The sequence below is a fragment of the Pseudorasbora parva genome, chromosome 11 (genome assembly GCF_024679245.1).
Source record: "Pseudorasbora parva isolate DD20220531a chromosome 11, ASM2467924v1, whole genome shotgun sequence".
In the NCBI taxonomy this organism is placed as follows: domain Eukaryota; kingdom Metazoa; phylum Chordata; class Actinopteri; order Cypriniformes; family Gobionidae; genus Pseudorasbora; species Pseudorasbora parva.
Window position 1 is genome coordinate 33,224,373 of NC_090182.1, and position 20,768 is coordinate 33,245,140.

The window sequence follows — 20,768 nt, forward strand, 5'->3', positions numbered from 1 at the left end:
CGTCTGCTGACATCTCAGATCCTACAAAAATGCACAAACATAATTCAAAAGCACTCATTTAAACAGCACAATGTCATTTGATTTCTGTATTAGAAGTAACTAAATGATATTACTTTATATTTTTGTTTCAGGTTTTCCCCACACATGACACCCGTGTCTTGCAGGCCCTGCTCCACAAAAGCTCTGCAGCAAATACAGAGCCATCAAGAATCAGAAAAGTGCTAAAATAACTGTTTGAAATAAAATACAACTTAAGATTTAAATAGATGTTTATTCATTTCTGTAGTATACTGAATCAAAGCCTTTGATGACAGCATTCCTTTATCAGCCGCTCTCCACCAGATAAACACACACACACACACACACACACACACACACACACACACACGAGCTCTTCTGTCCCTGTAACATCAGACAAGATTACCGTTACCTATGTGATTTATGTTCAATACTACATTTAAATGTAGTTGCTGATGTGTTAATGTTCCTCAGTTTATCAACAGTACTAATGGACAAATTAAATTGATAACTTCTGTTTAGTTACTTTATGTAGATTTGTTTATTTACATTGCTCAGGTTCATGTAAAGTAAGCAGAGTTGACAACAGTGAACTCTTCATTATAGCGCACACACACACATCATTCTGATCTATTCAGATGTATCAGATGTCTATTTTATGGTGTGATGTGCTCATCTGCAATACTTATCAAAAATTCCTGTCAGATGTTAAATAAACATTTAGTAAGTATCTTTATCTTTAACATGCATATGTAATCCACTTTGGAGACGTATGTGTGTTACTGGAGCTCCCCTGTTAGCTATAGCCTACACAATAAAACGTGTTTTTACAGTACAATCACAACTATTTAGACAACTTTACACCTTCAACAATTCAAAAGTTTACTCTACAGAAGCTCAACAAACGTGATTTGAACACAAGAGAATTGTGATTTTCGTTTGTAATACTCACGTTTGAAAACACCCGCATCACTTTCCTCCACCTGACGTATCCTTTCCTGTGGCCTTATGGGAAGGCAGGGATAGAAAAGTATCCGACGATGAGTGCTTCACAATCTGGGCGGAGCGCAGTAGGCCATCCGGGGATTTCTCGCCTACTCTTTTATGATTACTGAGGTTTCGAACATACTACTCCTTTCACGTACTGTTTTCGCCTACTATATAGTAGGTTAGTAGGCATATTCGAACGCAACTTGAGTACACGTACGTCCGAATCTCGCGAGAAATAGTCCAAACGCCTGGTAGTTCTCGCCTACTCTTTTATGAATACTAAGGATTCGGACATACTTTTCGCTCGCCTACTGCTTTTTCCATACTATATAGTAGGGAAGTATGCGGTTCCGAACGCAGCCTATGCTTCGGATTTTGACGCCTTGGGAGTGAGAACGGGTTGAAAATTACCAGCAACATTATCTGCTTATACGCAGGCTCTTTTGGCTTGGTCTTTGATATTTAAGCACAATTTTTCACCTCATAAATATTATATTTGGAATAACTGTAATATTTTATACAAGAATAAATCTATATTCTTTCAGAATTAGTTTGATAAAAATGTCATATTAGTCAGTCAATTAATCAATTCTCAAGGGTTACTCTTTTCATATAAGGAATTTTTAGATAATTTTCTTTTTCCTGTTTCTCCCAAAGAATTTTCAATAGTTATGGATTTAATCCCATCAGGTGCTCTTTCCTTATTAAGAGATAAATGCAGTCCAGATACTCAGTCCCTACCTCCAGTCTCTCTGAATTTGATCAGCACTCCTGTTGGCAAATTGTGTTTTGCTTCAGCCTATAAAAATAATAATAGATCAGTCCGTTCACTATTTCAGCAGGACGTTGTTACACAACCACCTGTGACCGCTTATTGGAATAATGCAGCTGGTAATATATGTTGGAACAAAGTGTGGATGCTTCCACATTTTTTTTTTTTTAACCAATTAAAAAGAGATTTCTTTTAAAATAATTCATAAATGTTACCCTGCAAAATCACTACCTAAAAAAGTTCAAAAAGGATATTCCCTCCAGTTGTTCTTTCTGTGACGACTCTGAGGAAACGGTAGTTCATCTTTTTTGGCATTGTCCCTTTACTAAAATGTTTTGGCAAGATGTATTAGGATTTATTAGGAATGAAATTTATAAAGATTGTGTATTTTATTGGAAGGATTTGGTACTAGGCTTTGTCGATTATGATCGATCTAAAAAAGGTCAATTTTTTGTAATTAATTTGATCTTGTTACTCGCTAAATTCCACATTCATAAATCCAAATATCTAATACTAAGCCTCTCTTTATTGTTTTTGTGAAAGAACTTGAAAAAATACCTATTTTCATTTAAAATTTCTGAGAACAAAAAAGTCATAAAAACATTATCTGTTTGCAAACAATTTCCTTTTTTTAGTGTCATGTAATTCTAATAATTTATCAATATGTTTAATTTATATTATCCCCCCAGTTATTATTTTTATTTATTATTATTTTTTTTTGTTTATCTGTTTTTATCCTGTTATTGTTTCTTTTGTTGTTGTTTTTATAATTTGTGTATTGTTCTGAGCATCAATAAAAAAAAAAAAAAAAAAAGATGAAAAAAAATTGAATTATAAATATAAGAAATATGCGTTCATGAAGGGATCATCATTTCAATGATTAAAACATTAAGATCAACTCTGTTCCTCACATAAAGATATCGTATGACTTCAGTAAACTTGGAATGCAACTGTCACATGCCTGTCCTGTCTTGTGTGCACTTGTGGGTTTTGTTATGTTGAGCATGTGCTCGTGTCCCTGTCAGTTCCCTCCCCCTTATTATCTGATTATTGGTTAATTTGCCCCACCTGTTCTCCCTCATTATCTGCCTTGTTTGTTCCCTTTATAATCTCCTTGTGTTTGTCAGTCTGTGTTGGATCCTTGTGTAATGTCTGCGTCTCCCGTCCTCCCCGTGATTCTGTTGGTTTGTTTAAGTTTATATTTTATTATTCTATTATGTGTTTTTCCCCCTCGTGGGTTTTGTTTTGAGTTTGTTTTATTTGTTATAAATAAATATATCCTTTTCTGCACTTGAGTCCTCGCACCCATTTCCTTTGTGTGTACGTGACAGAAGGATCCAACCATACAATGAGGACTCAGCAGAGAAGTTCTCCCTCGGTGCCAGTTCCGGGGGTCCCGAGTCCGGGAATCCCGAGTCCAGACATGGCCTGGAGGGCCGTAATGGGAGGGTTTGTGGTGACAGTCCTGCATGCTTGGGAAAAGCACAGGGTGTCATCCACCACTCCAGTGGTCCCAGTTCCGGTGGATCGTGCTCCGGTGGTCCCTGTGCCAGTGGATCGTGTTCCGGTGGTCCCTGTGCCGGTGGATCGTGCTCCGGTGGTCCCTGTGCCGGTGGATCGTGCTCCGGTGGTCCCTGTGCCGGTGGATCATGTTCCGGTGGTCCCTGTGCCGGTGGATCGTGCTCCGGTGGTCCCTGTGCCGGTGGATCATGCTCCGATGGTCCCTTTGCCGGTGGATCGTGCTCCGGTGGTCCCTGTGCCGGTGGATCGTGCTCCGGTGGTCCCTGTGCCGTTGGATCGTGCTCCGGTGGTCCCTGTGCCGGTGGATCGTGTTCCGGTGGTCCCTGTGCCGGTGGATCGTGTTCCGGTGGTCCCTGTGCCGGTGGATCGTGTTCCGGTGGTCCCTGTGCCGGTGGATCGTGTTCCGGTGGTCCCTGTGCCGGTGGACTCCGTTCCGGTGGTCCCGAGTCCGGAAACGGCCTGGAGGGCTGTGATGGGATGCTTTGTGGTGGCAGTCCTGCATGCGTGGAAGGAGCACAGGGCTTTATCCGAAGCCCCGGAGGCAGTTCCGGTGGTCCCAGTTCCGGTGGATCGTGTGCCGGTGGTCTCAGTTCCGGCGGATCGTGTTCCGGTGGTCCCTGTGCCGGTGGATCGTGTTCCGGTGGTCCCTGTGCCGGTGGATCGTGTTCCGGTGGTCCCTGTGCCGGTGGATCGTGTTCCGGTGGTCCCTGTGCCGGTGGATCGTGTTCCGGTGGTCCCTGTGCCGGTGGATCGTGTTCCGGTGGTCCCAGTTCCGGCAGATCATGTTCCGGTGGTCCCAATGCCAGCAGATCGTATTCCGGTGGTCCCAGTGCCGGTGGATACTGCTGGACTGGAGAAGTTTCCCCAACGCCCGGCCTGCGCCGCTGAGGCGTCCTGCTCTCCGTGCGCCGCTGAGGCGTCCTGCTCTCCGTGCGCCGCTGAGGCGTCCTGCTCTCCGTGCGCCGCTGAGGCGTCCTGCTCTCCGTGCGCCGCTGAGGCGTCCTGCTCTCCGTGACGCCTCAGCGGCGCACGGAGAGCAGGACGCCTCAGCGGCGCACGGAGAGCAGGCAGCCAGGGCAGTGCGGGTAGACTGGCGCCCTGCTCTCCTCAGCAGGACGGAGAGCAGGGCGCCAGAGAGGCGCGGTGAGTGCAGGGGGCGCCAGGGAGGCGCGGTGAGAGCAGGACGCCTCAGCGGCGCGGTGAGAGCAGGACGCCTCAGCGGCGCGGTGAGAGCAGGACGCCTCAGCGGCGCGGTGAGAGCAGGACGCCTCAGCGGCGCACGGAGAGCAGGACGCCTCAGCGGCGCACGGAGAGCAGGACGCCTCAGCGGCGCACGGAGAGCAGGACGCCTCAGCGGCGCACGGAGAGCAGGACGCCTCAGCGGCGCACGGAGAGCAGGACGCCTCAGCGGCGCACGGAGAGCAGGACGCCTCAGCGGCGCACGGAGAGCAGGACGCCTCAGCGGCGCACGGAGAGCAGGACGCCTCAGCGGCGCACGGAGAGCAGGACGCCTCAGCGGCGCACGGAGAGCAGGACGCCTCAGCGGCGCACGGAGAGCAGGACGCCTCAGCGGCGCAGGCCGGGCGTTGGGGAAACTTCTCCAGTCCAGCAGTATCCACCGGCACTGGGACCACCGGAATACGATCTGCTGGCATTGGGACCACCGGAACATGATCTGCCGGAACTGGGACCACCGGAACACGATCCACCGGCACAGGGACCACCGGAACACGATCCACCGGCACAGGGACCACCGGAACACGATCCACCGGCACAGGGACCACCGGAACACGATCCACCGGCACAGGGACCACCGGAACACGATCCTGCTCTCCGTGCGCCGCTGAGGCGTCCTGCTCTCCGTGCGCCGCTGAGGCGTCCTGCTCTCACCGCGCCGCTGAGGCGTCCTGCTCTCACCGCGCCGCTGAGGCGTCCTGCTCTCACCGCGCCGCTGAGGCGTCCTGCTCTCACCGCGCCTCCCTGGCGCCCCCTGCACTCACCGCGCCTCTCTGGCGCCCTGCTCTCACCGCGCCTCCCTGGCGCCCTGCTCTACCCGCACTGCCCTGGCTGCCTGAACTCTATGGGCCGCCCCGGCCGCTTGAACTTGGTGGGCCTCCCGAACTCGGTGGGCCGCCCTGGCCATTCGAACTTTGTGGGCCACCATGGCCTCCTGAACTTTTTGTTTTCCTCGTTCCTCCCTTGTTTACCCCTCCCTTGTCTGTACCTTCTTTGTCTGTCCCTCCCGTGCCCCCCTGGTCTGTCCCTCCCGTGCCCCCCTGGTCTGTCCCTCCCGTGCCCCCCTGGTCTGTCCCTCCCGTGCCCCCCTGGTCTGTCCCTCCCGTCCCTCCCTGGTCTGTCCCTCCCTTCCCTCCCTGGTCTGTCCCTCCCGTCCCTCCTTGGTCTGTCCCTCCCGTCCCTCCTTGGTCTGTCCCTCCCGTCCCTCCTTGGTCTGTCCCTCCCGTCCCTCCCTGGTCTGTCCCTCCCGTCCCTCCCTGGTCTGTCCCTCCCGTCCCTCCCTGGTCTGTCCCTCCCGTCCCTCCCTGGTCTGTCCCTCCCGTCCCTAGTGGAGCGTCTGGTAGCCGCTCCTTAAGGAGGGGGTAATGTCACATGCCTGTCCTGTCTTGTGTGCACTTGTGGGTTTTGTTATGTTGAGCATGTGCTCGTGTCCCTGTCAGTTCCCTCCCCCTTATTATCTGATTATTGGTTAATTTGCCCCACCTGTTCTCCCTCATTATCTGCCTTGTTTGTTCCCTTTATAATCTCCTTGTGTTTGTCAGTCTGTGTTGGATCCTTGTGTAATGTCTGCGTCTCCCGTCCTCCCCGTGATTCTGTTGGTTTGTTTAAGTTTATATTTTATTATTCTATTATGTGTTTTTCCCCCTCGTGGGTTTTGTTTTGAGTTTATGTTTTATTTGTTATAAATAAATATATCCTTTTCTGCACTTGAGTCCTCGCACCCATTTCCTTTGTGTGTACGTGACAGCAACATGAGCTAATACTTTTTATACTGTTTTTGGTCAGTTTTTGCAATAAAAGCATATTTATAAAATCATATCTACTTTTACAAATGCAAAGAATAAATGCGTCTTAATCTGATGCATTGGGATATGCATCAATACATTATAAAGGCTACTCAGCATTTACTATGGTAAATGTTTGATCATCATTTGTTCATGATTAACAATTTATTGAGATAGTAGTATTTTGACATTTCAGTGATTAATAATATATTAACTAGTAACTTAACCATTTACTAAGGATCTGTTTGATTATTTTATGAAATGCAATTTTTTTAAAGATAGGCCTAACTTATGACAGATTTGTAAATCGTTAGCATATTAATCATTTATGGATGTATAATCCATCTGTCAGATGACAGACGGATCGGTGCAGCATCTGTAGTAATGCGGGCGCTGTACCGATCTGTCGTGGTGAAGAAGGAGCTGAGCCGTAAGGCGAGGCTCTCGATTTACCGGTCAATCTACGTTCCTACTCTCACCTATGGTCATGAGCTGTGGGTCATGACCGAAAGGACAAGATCCCGGATACAGGCGGCTGAAATGAGCTTTCTCCGCTGGGTGGCTGGGCGCTCCCTTAGAGATAGGGCTAGAAGCTCGGTCACTCGGGAGGAGCTCAGAGTAGAGAAGTTGCTCCTTCACATCGAGAGGAGCCAGCTGAGGTGGCTCGGGCATCTATTTCGGATGCCTCCTGGACGCCTTCCCAGGGAGGTGTTCCGGGCACGTCCCACCGGGAGGAGGCCCCGGGGAAGACCCAGGACACGCTGGAGGGATTATGTCTCCCGGCTGGCCTGGGAACTCCTCGGGGTTCCCCCGGAGGAGCTGGAGGAAGTGGCTAGGAAGACGGAAGTCTGGGCGTCTCTGCTTAGACTGTTGCCCCCGCGACCCGGCCCCGGATAAGCGGAAGATAATGGATGGATGGATGGATGGATGAATGTATAATCATGATTTGTAAATTATTAGTTTATCATTATATAATAACTTGTAAATAATTTATAACTGAATCTACAAAATATACAAAAAAGTCGCAATTTAGTAACATTTATAAAATGCATTGTCATGTTTTGAAAATCATTAGTTCATCATTAACTAATCAATTGTAAATTACTTAAAACTGAATCTACTAAATATATGTAAACTAATTAACAAATCACTCATTAATCATTAATGAACGAGTAGTCATGTTTCATAAATCATTAGTTAATCATTTACTAATCACTTGTAAATGACTTGTAACGGAATTTACAAAACATGCATAAAATGTTAGCATATCACTTGATAATCATTTATGAATGTTTTGTAAATGATTAGTTCATCATTAACTAACCACTTACAAATGACTTACAACTGAACGTTATTATAAAGTGTTACCGAAATACCAAATAGTTCTCAAGGAGTTACTTAGAACCTGGAACAGTATTCTAAAGTGAAAAGGAACCCATTCATAATTAATGAAGAATTACCAAATAGTTCTCAAGGAATTACTTAGAACCTGGAACAGTATTCTAAAGTGAAAACATAAGGAACCCATTCATAATTAATGAAGAATTACCAAATAGTTAATAGTTAAATAATTAAGCCTAGTTACCATTAATACAGTACTAATAAAGGCAATTTGACCCCCTATTCTAAAGCGAAAGTTTTATCCTCAATTATGGTAGTAATTTATATAAGTTAACAAGTAGCTTCTACAGACACAAAACATATTTTTTTGTCTATTTGGATAAATTGTGAAAGGTACAACATGAACGTATTGACAACATTTAAACAAACGTGTTTTTACCTCAAAATACATAAAATATATTTTATATCATATAAAAATTTACAATTTTCCATTTACCATTTTATAGATACATGTTACTTCCCTAAACACAAACATAACAATTTTACAGAGACTAAAAATGACAATACAACTTTATGGGCAAAAATTAAATTAAAATTGTAGTAGCAATATAGCATTAAAACGATATTTTGAGCCCCTAATCTCACTCAAACCTCTAAACCTACACATAACCATTTTTTTTTTTAATTAAAATATATAAAGAAAAACATAACTAACAAAAGTGTAATCACAATCATTTCTTTATTGTGAAAATGTCAAAAGCGGTACCAATAGTAGTCGATGATGACGACGATGTGTTGCAGTCGCAGTCCTCTTTGGCGATATAGTTTTGTATGAGGTAACGTTACAGAGAACAATTTAAGTTATTTAATTTACACTTAATCCCACTATTTGAAGGCGCGCGCGTTTTTTATTCACCACCACAGACTAAAAACTAAAACACGGCTTGTTGCAATCTGTGACGAAGCAGGCGAGAGCCAATGAGCGTTTGATATCACTGGCGTAAAGGCAATGTTTGAATTCCCAACGAGCACGGGATTCGTTTACGGTCGCTGTTGAAGAGAAAGATGAAGAACGCTGGATAAAGAAGTTCCTTGTATGGATTCTGAAGATGTAGATTACACCGAACAAATTAAATTACTGTCTTTTGTGAATTTATGTTGCGTTTTGGTGTACTTTACACTGAGAGGAAGTGTTTTTGCATTGCATTGAATACGAAGAAACATGTGAATACCACATGTGAAGAAAATGTACTCGGTTACTTTCGTAACCTCGGTTCCCTGAGAGAGAGGAACGAGTATTACGTATGGGAAAAACTCCTTTTCTCGAGAATATGAAGCAAAACTTTAATAAAGGTATCCATGTAAAGCGCAGTGCCGCTGAACGGCCATAGCTCAGCGCGAGGAGCGCTCTGATTGGCCGGGCCACGGCAACTGCAGGAACCTATGGTGAGGCGGCTGAGAGGAACGAGCCAATGGGGGGCGTTCCAGAAGCACGCCTAAAAAAGGTGCTTATATTTGCATACAGGAGGCTATATAAAGCCCTAATTTCGCCATAGGTGTCAGGTTTTTAGATCGACTGAAGCGATACCTGAGAAGCATAAACACGGCACAGAACGTAATACTCGTTCCTCTCTCTCAGGGAACCGAGGTTACGAAAGTAACCGAGTACGTTCCCTTTCATATGGAGTATTACGTATGGGAACACAATGTAAAGCGCCGTGTGTGCTGAATGACCCAGTATGCCCAAAGCACATGTAAATAACCCCCGAGACACCGAAGAGGCGGCTATAAGGGGGATGAAGAACCGGAAGAGTCGGTTCGTTTGAACGGTTGATCGGACATAGTCGGATCTTATGATAAATGAGAAGTGCTTAAGGACTGATGTGTACAGGCCAAAATTAAAGGCAATCTGTTTACCAGGGTCAAGATAGAGCCTAGATGGAGAGAAGCCCTGCTTGTAGAGCTGGAACCTCCAATTTATAGAATCTGATAAAAGTGGACGGAGAGGCCCAGCCTGCCGCCGCACAGATATCTTCCAAAGAAATGCCACACGACCAAGCCCAAGATGAGGCCATGCCTCTAGTGGAATGGGCTTTAACGCCTATAGGGCAAGTCAGGTTTTTAGACTCATATGCCAGCAAGATCGCGTCCACTATCCAGTGTGAGAGTCTTTGCTTCGTGACAGCACAACCTTTAGTGCGGCCGCCGAAGCAGACAAACAGCTGGTCCGACTGCCTGAAGGGGGAGGAGCACTCCAGATACAGTCTCAAAGCTCTGACCGGGCAGAGTAGATTCACGTCCTGTTCACCCTGAGATGCGGGTAAAGGAAGCAGAGTAATAACCTGTGCTCTAAAAGGGGTAGAAAGCACTTTGGGTATAAAACCATGTCTCGGTTTGAGAACAACTTTGGAGTTGTTGGGCCCGAACTCGAGACAGGACGGACTCACTGAGAGTGCGTGTAAGTCACTCACACGTTTAACCGAGGCCAGAGCCAGCAGAAACGCGGTTTTGAGTGATAAAAGCTTTATGGTCGCGGTCTGGAGAGGCTCGAAGGGGGGACCCTTCATAGCGTCTAGAACCACCGCGAGGTCCCAAATAGGAACCGAGGGGGGGCGAGGGGGGTTCAATCTCCTGGCCCCTTTAAGAAAACGTACAATGAGCTCACTTTTCCCTAGTGAATGTCCCGCGACCTGAGCGTGGTTAGCTGCTATGGCGGCGACATAAACTTTGAGCGTGGAGGGGGAACGACCCGCGTCCAGTAGCTCTTGGAGAAAAGCGAGCACTTCTGTTGTTTCGCATGAGCGTGCGTCGATATTTCGGACGGCACACCAGTTAGAAAACACTGACCACTTCAGAGTATAGAGCCGCCTCGTCGAGGGGGCTCTAGCTTCCGCTATAGTGTTCATAACTCTGTCAGAGAGGTTTCCCGATACCAGTTGATGGGCCATACGTGGAGGGCCCATAGTTCGGGACTGGGATGCCAGATCCCCCCCTTCGCCTGCGTGAGGAGGTCTTTCCTCAGCGGAATGGGCCATGGGGCTGTGTCTGACAGCTGGATCAGATCGGAGAACCACGTTCGGTTCCTCCAGAGCGGGGCTATTAAAAGCACCACGGATGCTGTCTCCCTGATTTTCTTGATGGTTTGTGGTAGCATCGTGATCAGGGGGAAAGCATATAGCGGGAGGCTGGGCCAGACATGGGCCAGGGCATCCCTGCGTTTGGAGAAAAATATTGGGCAGTGAGTGTTGTCTTCTGAGGCGAAGAGATCCACTTTCGCTCTGCCGAAGGTGTTCCAAATTAAGAGAACCGTTTGCGGGTGAAGAGACCATTCCCCTGGGGGGATTCTCCTGGATAACATATCCGGACCCACATTCAGAATACCTGGCACGTGAGCCGCCCTCAGGGAGCTCAGGTTGTGCTCTGCCCATAAAAGGAGATGCTTCGCCATGCGGTGAAGGGAATATGATCTCAGGCCGCCCTGGCGATTTATGTACGCTACCACCGACATGTTGTCTGAACGAACCAAGACGTGGTGGTTCTTTATATGTGGAAGGAAAGCTCTCAGCGATAAGGCGACCGCTTTCATCTCTAGACAGTTTATGTGCAGCCGCTTTTCTGTTTCTGCCCACAGGCCAGAGATCGGCTTGCCCTCGTGCAGGGCTCCCCACCCCCGAGTGGAGGCATCTTTCGAGGCCACTTTCAACTTCGTAACCGTGCCCATAAGCACGCCCCTCAGATACCACTCTGTCCTCGTCCAAGGAGCCAAAGTTTTGACAACGCTGTGGCTCACTTTGACGGGAAAACGGCCCCATTTCCATGCATAAGGAGGGACACGGGCGCGTAGCCAACGCTGGAGGGGGCGCATGTGTAGCAGTCCCAGCCTGAGCACTGACGATGCCGAGGCCATAAGGCCGAGCATTCTCTGAAAGTGTTTCAGGGGAACGCGAGTTCCGGCTTTGAATGAAGTCGCCATGTTCTGGACGGATAGCGCGCGCTGTGTCGTTAGCCGCGCGTTCATGAGTCTCGAGTCTAGAACAATGCCCAGAAAAGATATCTTTTGAGTGGGTGACATCGAGCTCTTGGCGATATTGATCCTGAGACCCAAACAGTCTAAATGGTTGAGGAGCCAGGATCTGTGTGTTAGTAGTTCTGCTCGAGACTGGGCTATCACTAGCCAGTCGTCGAGGTAGTTGAGCACCCGCATCCCTTTCAGCCTGAGCGGGGCTAATGCCGCGTCCATACATTTCGTAAACGTGCGGGGCGCCAGGGAATCTCAAGAATGGCCTGTGGTGGGGGGCTACCTGCACGTGAAAGTACGCATCTTTCAGATCTATCGTGTAAAACCAGTCCCCAGGGCGAATGTGCGCGAGGATCTGTTTCACCGTTAGCATTTTGAAAGAGCGAGTCATTAGAGCTTTGTTCAAATGCCTTAGATCTAGGATGGGCCTGAGCTCTCCGTCCTTCTTCGGAACGAGAAAGTATCGGCTGTAGAAGCCCGACTCGCTTTTGGAAGGGGGAACGGGCTCCACCGCTCCCTTCTCTACCAGTTTCAAAATCTCTGTGCGAAGCACGTGACTGACGCTGCTTCTCACCGAGGTCTCGACCACGGCGCGAAAGCGCGGGGGCCTGCGAACGAACTGTAGCGAGTAGCCCCTTTTTACTATGTTCATAACCCAATTTGATACCCCGGGCATGGCTTGCCAGGCCTGAGCCCGACACGATAGCGGCTGGAGCCGGCGCGGATAAGGGTCGCCTACTAGAGGGAACTCGGTAGCGCTGCCATTTTGTGCTTGAGACATAGAGGGGGTAGTGCTTATGTGTGGCGGCGTGCACTGTGGAGTGGGCGCCGGGACATTTATAGCATGGGTGGGAGGGGTGAATGAGTGTAGGAGTGCAGACTGATGTGTGGGCACATTTACTACAGAGAAAAAGCTCTTTTTGAGATTTATTTGGGTCGCCGTGATAACGGCGTTTGTGTGCAGGCGAGTGCGTTTGACAACGGGCTCGTTGGCTGCTAAACTGAGGTCGGCAGTCACCTGGGTGCAGGGAACTGGGAGACCGGGAGGGAGAGATGGGGGTCCGGCCGAGGAGAGACCTGACCATCTCCTTTTTATCCCTGCGGCTAGGACGGCTTCGGAGGCTCGGGGTTCAACACAAGCCTGGGTCGAGGTCCCCGGCGTTCAGGCCGACTGCTGCGGTTCGCGGAGCGGGAACGTTGGCGCGGTCCAGAAGAGGAGCGAGGCCGGGAAGGTGGCGCAGCCGGCTTAGCGGGTTGAGAAGGCGGGGGTCTACCTCGAGAGCGTCCCTGGCCTGAAGACGAGCTGGAGCGCTTAGGCAGGAAATGCCTCATAGCCTGCGAAGCCTTTTGCGCTTCGGTGAAACGCTCCGCGAAACCCACGACTGACGGGCCGAAGAGACCGGTAGTGGAGATGGGGGGCGTCCAAGAAGGAGGCTTTATCCGCGTCCTTCATCTCGGTCAAATTCAGCCAAAGGTGCCTCTCTAAGACCGTCAGGTTAGCCATATTTTTCCCGATGGCTTGTGCAGTGGCTTTAGTGGCGCGAAGGGCCAAGTCCGTCGCGCTGCGAAGGTCCTTCAGAGCCTCGGAGTCGGGGACAGACTCATCCAAGGAGCGGAGAAGTCTGGCCTGGAACACCTGAAGGACAGCCATGGTGTGAAGAGCCGCGGAAGCCTGGCCAGCGGAGGCATATGCCCGGCCAGCGAGAGCAGAAGTGGTGCGGCAGGGCTTGGACGGGTGCTGAGCCCTGGACTGCCATCCTCTGGAGGAGGAGGGCGGGCAGAGGTGCGCGGCGACAGCCTCCTCGAGGGGGGGAAGAGACTCATAGCCTTTTTCCTTAGCGCCGTCGACGATGGAGAGCGCTGGGGAAAAGGCCGATCTAGCGCGAGCAGAGTAGGGCGACTTCCACGACTTCGTAAGCTCGTCGTGTACCTCAGGGAAGAAAGGCACGGGCTTCTGAGGAGAAGAGAGGCGGCGGCTTTCCAGGAACCACTCGTCCAATCTGCTGCGCGTCGGCTCATCGGGCTGGGACCACTCGAGCCCGAGGTCTTCCACGGCCCTGGAGAGCACGCGGATGAGTTCCGCGTCGACATTAGATTTGGCGCTCGTGGCGGTCTGCGTCGAAGCGGGGGGCTCCGAGACAGAAGCTGACCACTCGCTACCAGAAACGGCTGTGGAGAGGCTGTCCTCATCATCCTCTGGCGACGGGCCACCGAAGGAAACCGAACAGGCCGCTGCATGAGAGGGACGCTGTTCCTCCTGGGTGAAGGTGACCGGCGATGGCGAGGCACGCGGGGAGTCATCCGGCGTGCAGTCGCCAGACCGTTCCGGCAGTCTCTGGTCGCGGCGTTTCTTGCGGCGCGGCCCAGCGGCAGGAGGAGGGACCTGGTCGAAGGTGGCGAGGCGAGCCCGAAGAGTCTGCAGCGCCATCTCATCGCACTCGGGGCAGCCGCCCTGAGAGAGTGCGAGCTGCGCGTGGTCCCGTCCAAGGCATGCCACACAGATGACGTGACGGTCGCCGCCAAGGAGAGGAGCTCTGCAAGAGCCGCAGGAAATGCGAGGCATTTGGAACAACGCCCCGCGCTCTTTTAGGAGAAGAGAGTAAAAAGGATACGATCGCCGGATGGCGTAGCTGGAACGGCAGAGAAGGCGGAGAGGGAGTCCGTTGTCCTCAGCTGCAGGTTCCGCTGGTGCCTTTTCGACGGCGGTTGCTTCTTCCGGAGGTCAGCGAAGGTATCGCTGAAGGAGATAAAACCTGACACCTATGGCGAAATTAGGGCTTTATATAGCCTCCTGTATGCAAATATAAGCACCTTTTTTCGGCGGGCTTCTGGAACGCCCCCCATTGGCTCGTTCCTCTCAGCCGCCTCACCATAGGTTCCTGCAGTTGCCGTGGCCCGGCCAATCAGAGCGCTCCTCGCGCTGAACTATGGCCGTTCAGCGGCACTGCGCTTTACATGGATACCTTTATTATAAAATTTTGCTTCATATTCTCGAGAAAAGGAGTTTTTCCCATACGTAATACGAGGAACCTCTCTCGAAAGGGAACTCGTGCATTGAAGACTTTTGCATGCATTGCATAAAAAGAAAATTTTTGTGCATTGAAGAAATTTGTGTTTTTGATTGCATAGCATTTAAGTAGCTGTGCACTGAGAGTAAGTGTTTTTGCATTGCATTGAATACGAAGAAACATGTGCAATGAGATTAGTGATTTTGCATTGCACAAAAAATTCCCTTTTGCAACGAAGAGAGAGTGCCTTTGCATTGCATAGAACTCGTGCATTGAAGATCTTAGTGCTTTTGTTTTCCAAACAACAATTTTTGCATTGGCTTTTGCATTGCATTGCATACGAAAAAACTCGTGCATTCAAGACTTTTGCATGCTTTGCATACAAAAAACTTTTGTGCATTGAAGTTGAAGAAAGTAGTGTTTTTGATTGCATTGCATTTAAGTCGCAGTGCACTAACAGTAAGTGTTTTTGCATTGAATCGAAAAAACATGTGCAATGGATTAGTGATTTTGCATTGCATTGCATACAAAAAAAATTGTGCAATGCAGCGATAAGAGTGCTTTTGCATTAGTATATATAGAAAGTTCAAGTTCAAACATTCTTTGGCTGCAAAGAAGTTCAAAAATTCATTCATCAAAAACTGACAAAACATTAAGAGTTTATTGGTATGCATAGAAAGTTCAAGTTCATGATACCAGGGTCAGAAAAAAAATAGTTCAAAAAGTCATGTTTGAACTTCTGAAGAAACACCATCAAGTCAAAAAAGTTCAAAGACTCCTTGGCCAAAAATTTATACAACATTTCACACTTAAACTACTAATGAATCTATGAAAATATATGTATAGAAAGTTCAAGTTCATAGGATCCAGGGCCAGATTTTTTTTTTTTTTCAAAAGTTCATCCTTGAACTCAAGATGAAATATTACCATTGGTATAAATAGAAAGCTCACATTCATAGACTCTTTGGAAACCAATAAGTTCAAAGATTATCCTTGAACTACTGATAAAAATATAAGGAGTCTTTATTTTATGCATAGAAAGTTCAAGTTTATAGACTATAGGGTGAGAATTTAAATTTTTCAAAAAAAAGTCATCCTTTTTCTACTGATAAAACTTCAGAAGGAATCTATTAGTTTATATAGAAAGTAAAAGTTCAAATACTGTTTGGCCACAAATAAATTCAAAAGTTCATTCTTAAACTACTGATGAAACATTAGAAGGAATCTATTACTATGTATAGAAGGTTCAAGTTCATAGGATCCAGGGTCCGAATTTTATTTTATTTTTTAAATTCCTCCTTGAACCACTGATGAAACATTAGGAGTCAATTGGTATGCATATCAGGTTCAAGTGCATATATTCCAGGGTCAGAAAAAATAGTTAAAAAAACTCATGTTTGAACTTCTGAAGAAACACTGTTAGAGTCAAAAATGTTTATACATTTTAAGTTTGAAGACTCCTTGGCCAAAAATGTATTCAAAATTTCACATTTGAACTACTGATGAATCTATTACTATGTATAGAAAGTTCAAGTTCATAGACTCTTTGGCAAAAAATAAGTTCAAAAGTTCATCCTTGAACTACTGGTGAAATATACGGAGTCTATTGATATGCATAGACATTTCAAGTTCATAGATACCAGGTTCAGAAAAAATAGTTCAAGAAATCATGTTTGAAGTTCTGAAGAAACACCGTAGAGTCATAAGTCGGTTTATACATTTTAAGTTTGAAGTCTCTGTGGCCAAAAATACAGTCAAAATTTCACACTTGAACTACTGATGAATCTATTTCTATGTATAGAAAGTTCAAGTTCATAGACTCTTTGGCAAAAAATAAGCTCAAAAGTTCCTCCTTGAACTACTGATAAAATATACAGAGTCTATTTGTTATGCATAGAAATGTCAAGTTCATAGATACCAGGGTCAGAAAAAATAGTTCAAGAAATCATGTTTGAACTTCTGAAGAATCACCTTAGAGACATAAGTCTGTTTATACATTTTAAGTTTGAAGAATCCTTGGCCAAAAATGTCTTCATAATTTCACACTTGAGCTACTGATTAATCTATTACTATGTATAGAAAGTTCAAGGTTCATAGACTCTTTGGCAAAAAAATAAGTTCAAAAGTTCATCCTTGAACTACTGATGAAACATTAGGAGTCATTGGTATCTATTGACCTCAATTGGTATACATATAAGGTTCAAGCTCATACTCTTTGGCAAAAAATAAGTTCAAAAGTTCATCCATGAACTACTGATGAAATATACAGAGTTTTTGGTATGCATAGAAATGTCAAGTTCATAGATACCAGGGTCAGAAAAAATATTTCATGAAATCATGTTTGAACTTCTGAAGAAACACCGTAGAGTCATATGTCTTTTTATACATTTTTAAGTTTGAAGACGCCTTGGCCAAAAATGTATTCAAAATTTCAGACTTGAACTACTGATGAATCTATTACTATGTATTACTATGTACAGAGTCTATTTGTTATGCATAGAAATGTCAAGTTCATAGATACCAGGGTCAGAAAAAATAGTTCAAGAAATCATGTTTGAACTTCTGAAGAATCACCTTAGAGACATAAGTCTGTTTATACATTTTAAGTTTGAAGAATCCTTGGCCAAAAATGTCTTAAAAATTTCACACTTGAGCTACTGATTAATCTATTACTATGTATAGAAAGTTCAAGTTCATAGACTCTTTGGCAAAAAATAAGTTCAAAAGTTCATCCTTGAACTACTGATGAAATATACAGAGTCTATTGGTATGCACAGAAATGTCAAGTTCATAGACCAGGGTCAGAAAAAATAGTTCATGAAATCATGTTTGAACGTCTGAAGAAACACCGTAGAGTCATATCTCTTTTTATACATTTTTTAGTTTGAAGACTCCTTTGCCAAAAATGTATTCAAAATTTCAGACTTGAACTACTGATGAATCTATTACTATGTTTAGAAAGTTCAAGTTCACAGACTCTTTGGCAAAAAAATAAGTTCAAAAGATCATCCTTGAACTACTGGTGAAATATACGGAGTCTATTGATATGCTTAGACATTTCAAGTTGATAGATACCAGGGTCAGAAAAAATATTTCATGAAATCATCTTTGAACTTCTAAAGAATCACAGAAGAGTCATAAGTCTGTTTATACATTTTAAGTTTGAAGAATCCTTGGCCAAAAATGTATTCAAAATTTCAGACTTGAACTACTGAATCTATTACTATGTATAGAAAGTTCAAGTTCATAGACTCTTTGGCAAAAAATAAGTTCAAAAGTTCATCCTTGAACTACTGGTGAAATATACGGAGTCTATTGATATGCATAGACATTTCAAGTTCATAGATACCAGGTTCAGAAAAAATAGTTCAAGAAATCATGTTTGAAGTTCTGAAGAAACACCGTAGAGTCATAAGTCGGTTTATACATTTTAAGTTTGAAGTCTCTGTGGCCAAAAATACAGTCAAAATTTCACACTTGAACTACTGATGAATCTATTTCTATGTATAGAAAGTTCAAGTTCATAGACTCTTTGGCAAAAAATAAGCTCAAAAGTTCATCCTTGAACTACTGATAAAATATACAGAGTCTATTTGTTATGCATAGAAATGTCAAGTTCATAGATACCAGGGTCAGAAAAAATAGTTCAAGAAATCATGTTTGAACTTCTGAAGAATCACCTTAGAGACATAAGTCTGTTTATACATTTTAAGTTTGAAGAATCCTTGGCCAAAAATGTCTTCATAATTTCACACTTGAGCTACTGATTAATCTATTACTATGTATAGAAAGTTCAAGGTTCATAGACTCTTTGGCAAAAAAATAAGTTCAAAAGTTCATCCTTGAACTACTGATGAAACATTAGGAGTCATTGGTATCTATTGACCTCAATTGGTATACATATAAGGTTCAAGCTCATACTCTTTGATCTAATACTTTAGATCTAATAATGTCACATGGAATAAATGTTGATACTGTTAAAATTCTGCAGCAGAGCGATGACATCTCAGATCATTACCTAATATCATGTATACTTAATTTACCTAAGGCTGTAAAGCCATCCCCTCGCTTCAAATATGGCAGGACGATAACCGCTGCGACTAAAGATTGCTTTGTACATAATCTTCCTCATCAGTTCCATCTCCTCAGCATTACAGATAGCCAAGATGAACTTGATGCTGCAACCGAAACTATGGACTCTATCCTTACTAACACTTTAGACATAGTTGCTCCCCGGCGCTTAAAGAAGATTAAAGCAAATAATCCAACGCCGTGGTACAACGAGCACACTCGGGCCCTTAAAACAGCAGCCAGAAAAATGGAGCGCAGCTGGAAGAAAACAAAACTAGAGGTTTTTCGCAATTTGTGGAAAGAGAGCATGATTGCATACAGAAAGGCCATAAAAACTGCTAGATCTGCTTATTTCTCATCTCTTTTAGAAGAAAACAAACACAACCCTAAGTATTTATTCGATACAGTGGCTAAATTATCAAAAAATAAAGCTTCAGCTTCTGATGTTTGTAAACAACACAGCAGTAATGACTTTATGAACTTCTTTACTAGTAAGATTGATAATATTAGGAATAAAATTATAACCATGCAGCCGTCTATTACAGTATCACTTCAGACAGAGCATTGTAGGGTCACTGAGGAAAAATTACACTCATTCACTGCTATAGGAGGAGAAGAATTGGCTAAACTTGTAAAATCATCAAAATCAACAACATGTATGCTTGACCCTATACCGACTAGGCTATTAAAAGAGATACTTCCAGAGGTCATAGATCCTCTGCTTAATATCATTAATTCATCTTTGACATTAGGATATGTACCGAAAACTTTTAAGTTGGCTATAATTAAACCACTTATTAAAAAAACACAACTTGATCCTAAAGAATTAGTCAATTACAGGCCAATCTCGAATCTACCGTTTCTATCAAAAATACTAGAAAAGGCCGTGTCTTCACAATTATGTTCTTTTTTAGAAAGAAATGGTATATGTGAGGATTTCCAGTCAGGATTTAGACCGTATCATAGCACTGAGACTGCTCTAATTAGAGTTACAAATGATTTACTCTTATCATCTGATCGTGGTTGTATCTCTCTATTAGTGTTACTCGATCTTAGCGCTGCATTCGATACTATCGATCACAATATTCTTCTGAATAGACTCGAAAATTATGTTGGCGTTAGTGGAACTGCTTTGGCATGGTTTAAATCGTACTTATCTGACCGTTATCAGTTTGTAGCAGTAAATGAAGAGATGTCACACCGATCACAAGTTCAGTATGGGGTACCGCAAGGCTCAGTGTTAGGACCGTTGCTTTTCACCCTGTATATGCTACCACTGGGAGATATCATTAGGAAACATGGCGTTAGTTTTCATTGTTATGCTGACGATACTCAGCTCTATATTTCCTCACGCCCGGATGAAACCTACCAATTCACAAGATTAACAGAATGCATAGCTGATATAAAAAATTGGATGAATAGTAATTTTCTGCAACTTAATTCAGATAAAACTGAATTTTTAATTATTGGACAGAAAAGCTCCACAAGTAGTAACCGAGAATACTGTCTAACACTTGATGAGTGCTCTGTCAAGCCCTCGTCGTCAGTGAGGAACCTGGGTGTGCTCTTTGATACCAATCTTTCATTTGAAAGCCACGTTTCTAGCATCTGTAAAACCGCATTCTATCATCTTAAAAATATATCTAAATTACGGCACATGCTTTCAATGCAAAATGCTGAACAGTTAGTACATGCGTTCATGAGCTCAAGGCTAGATTATTGTAATGCTCTACTGGGTGGTTGCCCTGCTCGCTTAATAAACAAACTCCAGCTAGTCCAAAATGCAGCAGCTAGAGTTCTTACTAGAACCAGGAAGTATGATCATATTAGTCCAGTTCTGTCAACACTGCACTGGCTCCCTATTAAACATCGCATACATTTTAAAATCTTGCTTATTACTTACAAAGCACTAAATAGTTTAGCTCCCCGGTACTTAAGCGAGCTCTTAACGCATTATACCCCATCACGTCGATTGCGGTCTCAAAACTATGGCCAGTTGATAATACCTA

At 45.0% G+C, this 20,768-nt stretch overlaps 1 long non-coding RNA gene across 1 annotated transcript in view; it reads left to right on the forward strand.

Moving 5' to 3' along the window:
• LOC137093105 (uncharacterized) overlaps nucleotides 1-20,768 on the forward strand; it is a 614,166-nt gene that overhangs the window by 71,849 nt on the left and 521,549 nt on the right. The window lies entirely within an intron of this gene.